We start from the raw sequence: 10,375 nt of genomic DNA, 5'->3' as shown, positions 1-10,375 counted from the left end.
AAATTACATTTTTATGCATTTCACTGATTATATTGAAGAAAATCCTAGTTTCTGTGAAACGCTCGCACTTTGGACTTGACATTCTTCATTAAATTCTGCACAGTTACTTTTGTGACTTTCCTGGTGGCAGCTGTCCAGTTTTTTTCCAATCCTGCATGTTTTAGGACACTGTACCTTCCTTCCTAAAGTGTCGCTTGACAATTGACCTTTCAATTGGCCGAAGATCCGGGCAGTTCGGTGGGTTGATGTCCTTTTCCACGAGTTGTACATTATTTTCGAACAACCACTGTACAACGGAGTTGGCGTAGTGGGCTGAAGCCAAATCCGACCAGAAGAGAGGAGGAGCCTTATGCTTTCTGTACAGTGGCAGAATTCTCTTCTTCAAACATTCTTACTCGTACACCTTGGCGCTAATTGTGCCCTTCGTGAAGAAAATCGACGACCGCAAACCACAAGTACAAATTACTTGCCAGACCAACACCTTCTGCCCAAACTTTTCCATCGCCACCGTGGTGTCAGCGTCGTCCAGGTCCTGGTACACCGATTTCGTATAATATTGCGGTCCGGGCAGCGCTCGAGAGTCTTCCTTGGCGTTGGTTTCGTCGTCGATCAGGATGCATCCGTCTTTATTCTGTAGAATCCGGTTATACAGTTTTTGCGCTCTTGTTTTGGCCTGAACTTGCTGTACCAGGGACTTTTTCGGAACCTTCTGTTTCTTGTACGTTTTCAGGGAGTTCCTAACTTTGATCCGTTGAATCATCCCGATGCTGGTGTTAAACTGCTTGGCCAAATCCCGCATCGACGCCGATGGGTTTTTCCTGATGTGCTTAACCACTTTTAAATCCCGGTCGGGCTGGCTGGGACCCGTTTTCCTACCTGATCTGGGCAAATCCTTCATGGAAAGGGTCTTACCGAACTTCCCGTTAATATTTTTGACACTGGTGTGGTGCACTTTCACCCGTTTTGCAATTTCGTTGTACGTGACACTACTTTCTGAGCACCAAGTGTGCAGAATTTTCTTTCGCGTTTCCGGATTAATTTGACTCATCATTGAAACGATAAACCGTACCGAAACCAATCGATTGCGCAGCTGTTATTGACATGTAAACAAACATGGCACCGCAAAACACGCTGCAAAAAAATTAAGCCATTTCAGAGTAATAACTGTTTGAATGTTGCTAACTACTTATCGATACACTCCTTAGTCCGATGGACTTTGTGTAATTAATAAATAATTAAATAAACACTTTGTTTTTGATCGACTGTAAGTCAACGCGGCACCCACTTCGAAAAGTGCTCTCTCATGATCAAACGTGCATTCATAATTGTAAACACACTGCCTTTTGATATCCTTACGGCCTCAGCTATCTTACGCAGTTTCAATTTAGATTGGATTAAATTTTATATAACCAATTTGTTAATTTTTTTTGTGTTTCCTGGAATAACCACCTCAATAGACCAGAAATTTAAATTCAGCCAACCACTTTTCGTTGAAGCTCTGGATAAAGCCCGGATAAAACCTTTGAAGCCATTGCAGAAGGGACCGGGTCATTTCGCCGAAAACCATTTTGCCGGAAGTCGATTCGCCGGTTTGCCCGGTCTACTTAAAGATAGGTTTCTTAATTTCAAATAGGTCCGAACGTCATGAAAATTCACACATGGTCATTTGAAAGTTGGTACTTCATGTGTGTCACAAAAAAGTCATGCATTTATTTTTATTTGCATAAAATAGAATCATCAATATCTTGTAAACTATATGAAATAGAGAGTTTATGTCTTCGGCAAAGTTATTGCACAAGAAACCGAAAACCTATTTCTTCAAATTCAACAGTTAGACTTTGTTGTGTCTTTACAGTAAGTTACAGTAAATTTTAGAACATGACTTGTAATCAAAAAACGAATCTTTATACTTAGCTCAGGAACTATCGTGAAGACACCAAACAAATCAGATCAACCGTTATAACAGAATAAAAGAAAGTTAAATCATATTACGAGCACTAACGGCAGTGGAATATATATTTTAAGGAATGAGCTATTTTTCGGACTTTGTGTCGGTTTTTCTTTAATAACTTTTTCTGCAAATATTAGATTGTTTTGCAGTCTTCAAAGGTTTTCTTCTTGTAAAATTTCTTACGAAAAATTCTGATTTATGGAGTTTATAGGGTGATATTCAGCCGATTTTTTTTTTTGTAAAATGTAAGTTTCCCCGTAAATCCCATACAAACTTCAAACCTCTGGTGCGAATATATAGTTTTACCGATCGAGCTAAAATTTTGCATAGTTCTTATGGAACCCAGAACGAACACGAAAGGTTTGGTGGAGCGAGAACTAAAAAACATAAAACATTTGCTTCCCATCGCCAATTCTTCGATAAACAAAAAACTTATGTTAACATTATAATGTTCAATGTTTAAGTGATCAATGATACAAACTTTGATCGACAGTGATATTTTCTTCAGCAAGCACGTTGCATAGCCAACTACGATTACTTAACCACCCAAAAAACCTCATGGAATTAATTAGGTTCCTTCACTTAAGCAGCTTAAGATATTCGACTTCGGACTGGAGTATTTGACGTTCAGTTCACCTTTCATATGTGTCTCCCGCACTGTGGGGGCGCGGTCACCGATGAACTTTGTCACGCTTCTTACGTAGCTGATGTATCTACAGACACAAACTGGATTTCCCGACCATAATCGTGCCGCGTTCTCATCGATGTTTAGCGGGAAGACAAATTGGATTATCATCGAAGAATGACGTAGTTTTCGGCGGTTCGCACTAGCTCTGTCGCCTTACAGAATCGCTGCCTTTTAAACCCGATCGTGCCGATGAGATAATCTTACGGAGTCGTTCCGATCAAAACATCGTCAGTGATGTCGCAATGCACGTGTTTCGGTATTGTACGATCTTCACGGCGCGTTGCGGTTTCATTAAATGGGTCCACTACAATAATAAATCAATGTAAATTATCTACACTCCGACAAGAGCATTGCGCAATCTTTCTATACAATTCTGTAGTACTGAGATATCGGAAATTAAAAAGTTCAAATATAAACTAGTAAGAAAAACATAGCTATTTTATTATTCAGGATTTAGTTTTATTTTCAATGATCGGAATAAACTTGCTGCAAAATATACTAAACTATGTTATAATCACAACGACATCATCTTCCTGAAAATAAAATATAACCAACAGAAGCGAGGATGCCAATTTTTATAGGATAAGAGTGTCGCTCTCGAAGAAAGGGGTTTAAACAAGATCTAATACTAGAAAGCCATTATTAAGTGTTTTAAAACTAAATCGTATAAAAACAAACCGGCTCTGATTTGTCGTCTGGGTATTGAGCCTTACTTTCTTAGCTAATTCCGGGAAGATGGTGTTTTCGTATATTAGATCATGTCTACATTGTTCGGAGAAAGTAAAAATCTTTTCGAATTTACATTTCAATGCATCCCCAAAGAGTAAATTCCATTGCTTAGGAAAATGATTAAGGGTTCTTATTTGTTTTTCTAACAACCTACTCGCACTGGAAGACGCTCGGTGGAAACTGGACAAAAACAGTAATTTATTCCCTTCCCTTTAGCACTCAGGTATTCCTAACGGAAGTAGGCTGAATTTTTCGGTGGAGTACCAGAGCTGGGACCTTCCAATTAAACGCTACCCTCCCGACCCAGACCGATTCTAATCGGTATGTTCTGTAAAGCGCAGTGAAATCATCTGCATGAGTCTGTTGATCTTTCACAATCAGCGAGAGCTCATTAGAAACGTGACTTGCAGATCCTGGCTGGTTTTATTGGCGGATATGGGAATTAATTGCGAAGGCAATGATACGGTTAAAGTCGCACGCTGATACGAAAGTGTAAAACTAATGCCGGTTCCTGTATTGGTATCTAAGAGCGACTGAAGTTAATCGTTGGTGTGATATGGTTTATGACATTAGCAGTCACTTGATTTATTTAATTTTTAACCTCAGCATTCTAATATTATAAAAAATGGGAACATTTGTTATATGTAAACCGTTACGTGGTCGAATCTGCGGATTTGTAAGTAGGGCTATCCAAGCAGTCCCAATGCCTTTCGTTCCATTTTTTTAATACCTCCTCGGTTTGTAATTTATTTTGTTGGATGTTGATTCAAAGGAAATTGAAATATAAGTTTTTTCGATTTGCTTTGGCTATAAAATATGGTTTTGTCTTTGTGTAGTTTGCATCCTTCTGAGTAAACGGGAAATCATTTTTCGAAAATAGACGTGGTGGTCCGTTAATGACCTCCAAGATATCACAGATTTTCCAGCGTGTCTTTGAGTGACAATTTTTGATTGACTTCCAAAACATAAATTTTGCCAACAAACGCTGAGTTCTAAAGAAATACTGAAACAGGAAGAGAAAATCATTTTCGTAGTTAGAATGAATTCGAAAGAAGACATACTACCTTGATCAAAAAGTTCCCGGCGTTTATCCAGAAAATTGAAAATACATTCATCAAATCAATTAAAAATTCAAGATATTCGAGCTGCAGTAATTTTGAATAATTTTTCTAGTTTTAAGGCTCGCTCGCGAGAAAATCTGGACAGATTAAATTTGTAATAAATCAAATTTTCTCTTAGCTCAATCCCATATGCATTTTTATTTATTTAATTGTGCATTATTAGTCATCTTAAAAACAATTACAGTTAGTTAATCCTACTGCGTTAAGAAACTACGAACTTTTAAGTTCACTCCAACCGTTAGGGTCTGTGCAACCGATTAAGCTGCTTTGGCCTGAATTTCGAAATATTTCTATAGTTGTAGCTTTTTGTTTATATTGAGAGAGTCCTCTCTTCCCATGAGCCCATTACCACTCGATAGGTCGCAACTCTGGGCAGTTAGGTGAATTCGCTTCTTTCGGTACAAATCAAGCCGAAATAACGAGAATATTAGAAGGAAACGCATGGTGCTTAGTTGTAGTAGTTATGCACCACTCGTTTCCTTCTTATAGAACATTAATGAAGGCGTTAATTTTCATAAAAAAAATCAAAAATTGTGGTTTTGCACATTTAAAAAAATGAAGTGATGCACTTCAACGTGTCCAAAAATTATTTGTTTATTACTAAAAGAATCCAGAGAAGAACAAAAATCGGAACTGTCAAAGAGTATGTTTCAAAAGTTTTGAGTATTTTGCAATGCAACAAATACATTTTCAAATGAATTTGAAAACAATATGTAAACATTTCAAAGCTTAAACCAGGAGTGGAAATTAGAAAATTTTTTTATTCACAGTAAATAAAAGTAGTCAGTATTATCTTTTCATATCACATATTTATTGTAGATATTATAATGAATTTTGGAACAAATTATTTTTGATAAGATAAATTTTGGATTTACTTAGATTTTAAATATGCCTTCATCGTTATCAGTATCACTGTCTGATTCGGAATCAACATTTCAACAATGTTAGGCTCGTTCTAATGCTACTCTGTGTTCATTAAACAGGTATCAAGTTCAAATGGCTGTCACTCCGGTGATATGATGGTATAAGTGACGTAAACGTCAAAGCTGATTATCACTCAATTTGATCGGATATGAATTATCTGATATCAATAATTTTAGGCTCGTTGGGAGTTTATTTCGTCGATCGCATTGAAATTTCATGCGTCGTGATGTATTTGAAATTTATTCAGCAATACCGTCGTGGTGGAGTAATATCATCAATAAAAACAGCTAATACATGCTGCGATAAATAATAATTATAATAATAAGAAAAACATGTCCAATCTTTATGCGTACTATGCCACTGATTAATATTTCCCTATTTAGATTGAAAACCATGCACAGAAGTAACAGGAGTGCAGGATTTTGCTACACCAATTCAAATGCACCATTTAATCTTTGAATAATAGTTCGTGAAAATCGATCGATACTAGTTACATTTTGGTGGTATAGATTACAATAATTTTAAATTTTCACATCGTGATTCAAATGAGCGACAACAACAAAAAAGTTTTCTGCAGCCTAATACACATATTCAAGTTAACATAAATAGACATGAATGAAACATTTATTTTTAAAGCTTTTAATCGAAAAAAATCCCTGTGTGTTACACTGTTTCATACATAGCAGATTTCAAAAAGTGATTGAGCGTTATATGAATAGCTAATAAGTGCAACTTATCGTTAAGACTCTTCAAGTTTTTTTAATTTCGTTTATTTATACCCGGCTTTAACCTAATTTTGGTCGTTCGCCGAGTTGGCCCCTTTAAGTAGTTTTGAATACGAAAACCGAATTAATATGTTGTGTGCCAAAACCGGATTAGAACTTTCCAGAGCAGAAAACGTTTAAAGTCATTTTAGTGCAACAACCGGGAAAAAACTCTGAATGGGATAACTGAATAAAATTTTAGCCGGTACTTTCAGATCGAATGTGTTGATTTTTATATGGAAACTCCCTACGTGTTTCCTTCGGCTGCGGGATTCATTCCACATTTTGAATGTTATGTATTTTATCTAACAGACTCAAAATCGTTTGCTGTATTAGTTGCGCCTGCATTTCACTATTTAACCTACAAGTTGTTTGATATCTTTAAGATTTTTAAATGCTGGATATTGATGACGAACCTTTCATTTTAATCTAATGGTATAGAAATTAAATATTTTTATCTTGACGAATCAAGTGCGATAATATATGTCTATTAAAATATTAATCAAATTTCATTAAAGTGTAAAAAATTACACCAATTATCAATATTATCAGATATTATCGAAAAGTAGTTTAATATAATTGAAAGTCGTTTCGCCGAATGCCATTTCGCCGAATAGGTCGTTTCGCCGAGCGGGTCATTTCGCCGAAAGTCGTTTCGCCGAAAATCATTTCGCCGAATGCATGTATTTACTGAAAACATTGTGCTCAGTATAATTAGTGTCCAATTGTTTGGTCACCGTAGTATTAAAACCATAAGTCGTTTTGTTGAAACCAAACGCCAGCAAAGCCATATATGTCAACTTTTCGCATCTATCCGGTTAACGAGAACGCATCGCTAAGAATTTTATTTGAATTGTTTGGTAATCACTTTGCAAAACAACCGATAAATTTCTTACACACATTGAAGACCCTACTTGGTTGTTGTTCTACTATGTGCTATTACGGTGTATTTCCATTGGATTGCCATAGTTACCATGTCTGTTTAGCTAAAGTAACAAAACTTGTGTTTTCCATGGTAACGATAAATTTTATGCTTAGCCAACCTTGAGCCACATCTGATAGTGGTCCACCGGCGAGAATAGCGAGAAATGCGGCAGTTGCATAATCATCAGAAGTGCAACTGAAATTTTCAGCAAATGCCCAAAAAAAAGGTAATTCAACGAGCACGATTAGTTAGGCGACAGACAGACGAGGATATAACTGCTTTTCCCAAAGAATATCACCGTACAATCGACGGAGATCCGTTTTTTCGTGGAAAGATTAGCATTAAGGATGGGCATGCTCTTTTGTTTGTCGCCCATGATGACATAAGAAGGCTTGGACAAGCAAAGTTTTGGATTGCGGATGCAACTTTTGATACTGTTCCCGGAGACTACCGAGAAATGTTTACCATCCACGCAAGTGTTGCACCAGAGCATAAACATACAATCCCAGCGGTGTATGTTTTAATGACAAATAAAACCGATGATTTTTATAAAGCTGTGCTTGATGAACTCTCAAAAGTTGCGAATGGAATCTAACGCCACGAATGATATTGACAGACTATGAAAAAGGTATGCTTGACGCTTTTCATCTCGAATATCCAGATACTTCGCAAGTTGGATGTTTTTTTCACTTCAGTCAAAATATCTGGAAGAATGTACAAAAACTTGGTTTAGTTCCATTTATTTCTGCGAACAAAAATGCTGCACTATTTTTAAAAAGGCTACGAGCTTTACTAAATTTCTGTTTGAGCTGTTAGTAGAATGTTCTCACTAATAGTACTGTTGTCGTACCGTTGAATTCCACTATGTTATATCACGTCATTACACTCTCACAAAGTCACTATTTTCACAGTCACTATTTTTCCGAAAGTGTTTCAAACGTTATAATACAGATACGTATTTCGGAGTGCTATTTGCATCCTTCTTCAGTGTATAGTGACTGTGAAAATAGTGACTTTGTGAGAGTGTAATGACGTGATATAACATAGTGGAATTCAACGGTACAACAACAGTACTATTACTACGAGCTTTACCTTTTGTGCCATTTGATTTGATTCCTCGAGCATTCGATCTAATTCGCAAGAGTGCACCAACAGAAATGGAGCCGTTGATTAAATATACAGAGGAAACACACGTTCTGGGTCGAAAGAAGTTTGAAAAATCAGTAAAACGATGCCCACCAATTTTCTCGCCCCAGTTATGGTCTATATATGAAAATATAATAAACGATCTGCCTCGAACTATTAATAATGTTGAATCTTGGCACAATCGATGGGCCGCATTAGTAGGAGGCCGTCATGTAAGCACGATTCGGATTGTAAAGGAAGTGCAATTAGAACAAAAAGCTGCATCAGGTCGCATTGCTGTTTTTCTTGCTGGACGTGTCACAGTTCCCAACAAAAATGTTCAAAAAAGGAATGAAAGCTTTAAAAAAATTGCGCTAAGCCTAAAAAATACGAACTTATTGATTATCTGAGCGCCATTGCAAATGTAATTTAGCTTAAAAAAACATATATGAAAACAAAACGTTCTTAACTGTGTGAAAGAAATACTAGCGGGCCATTACGCTTAAATCCAGTCTGTTGATCGCAAAATTTTCTATCGTCATAGGAGGGATCTTCATCGAATGAGTTTCGATAATACGCTATGATTTTACACTATGCGGCGAAGTCAAATAAGGCACAAATCTCCAAATATCAAGGGGAACGTGCCATTTGAGCCAATTTGTTCTGATTCCTGATATCATTTTCAGTTAGTACCAACCTTCAAAAGATACGTGTATAAATTTGACAGCTGTCTGATTATTAGTTTGTGAGATATTGCATTTTGAGTGAAGCTACTTTTGTTATTGTGAAAAAAATGGAAAAAAAGGAATTTCGTGTGTTGATGAAACACTTCTTTTTGATGAAAAAAAGTGCCGCCGACACCAAAAAATGGCTTGATGAGTATTATCCAGACTCTGCACCGGACGAAGCAACAATTCGTAAGTGGTTTGCAAAATTTCGTACTGGTCATATGAGCACCGAAGACGATGAACGCAGTGGACGTCCAAAAGAGGCTGTTACCGATGAAAACGTGAAAAAATCCACAAAATGATTTTCAATGACCGTAAAGTGAAGTTGATCGAGATAGCTGACACCCTAAAGATATCAAAGGAACGTGTTGGACATATTATTCACGAATATTTGAATATTAGAAAGCTTTGTGCAAAATGGGTGCCGCGTGAGCTCACAATCGATCAAAAACAACAACGAATGCTGAAATGAAAACCATGTTCAAATTGAACGAATTGGGCTTCGAATTGCTCCCTCATCCACCGTATTCTCCAGATTTGGCCCCCAGTGACTTTTTCCTGTTCTCAGACCTCAAGAGAATGCTCGTTGGTAAAAAATTTAGAAGCAATGAAGAGGTAATCGCTGAAACTGAGGCCTATTTTGAGACAAAGGACAAATCGTACTACAAAAATGGTATCGAAAAGTTGGAAGATCGCTATAATCGCTGTATCGCCTCTGATGGCAATTATGTTGAATAATAAAAACGAATTTTGGCAAAAAAAATGTGTGTTTCTATTAAACGATACGAACTTTTCAGCCGAATGTTACGCATAAAAACGATGCGGCGAAGCCGCATTGGACCTTCTTTCATTTAAACTCATTTAGATGTTCGATTTTAGGTAACGGGTGTGTCATCTATAATTTATTTGTATCACTTCAATTTCAAGACGATATTATGGCAGTAGTACGATTCGGCAACGTTACTCTTTCGGCGAAATGGGTTTCGGCGAAATGACCCATTCGGCGAAATGACCCATTCGGCGAAACGGCTTTTGGCGAAACGGCTTTCGGCGAAATGACCCTGATCCGATTGTGTTGGCAGTTCTGTGGTTTAAGCATACACTCACCGATGTAGCTCGGTACGGTGATGCCAAACTCAGTACTCACTTTTTAAAACTAGGAATGAGAGTTAAATGCAATGAAATCAAAACTGAGAACCATCAATACCATCATAATCGGTGCTCTGTATAGGTGAGTGTGTCTGTTTAGATCAACGATGATTTTCATCTTTAGCATCATTTTACGGATTGCAGCGTAAATCATGAGGTGAGCTGATGAATAGAAAAAATCGAATCTTATGATCGAGTTTTTGCCACTCTTTAAACAACTCTTCCCTAAATTGATAGAGCAGGGCTCTGAAATTCTCTGAGATGGATAGAG

Source organism: Malaya genurostris, chromosome 2 (genome assembly GCF_030247185.1).
Source record: "Malaya genurostris strain Urasoe2022 chromosome 2, Malgen_1.1, whole genome shotgun sequence".
In the NCBI taxonomy this organism is placed as follows: domain Eukaryota; kingdom Metazoa; phylum Arthropoda; class Insecta; order Diptera; family Culicidae; genus Malaya; species Malaya genurostris.
Note: the sequence above shows the minus strand (reverse complement) of the source record.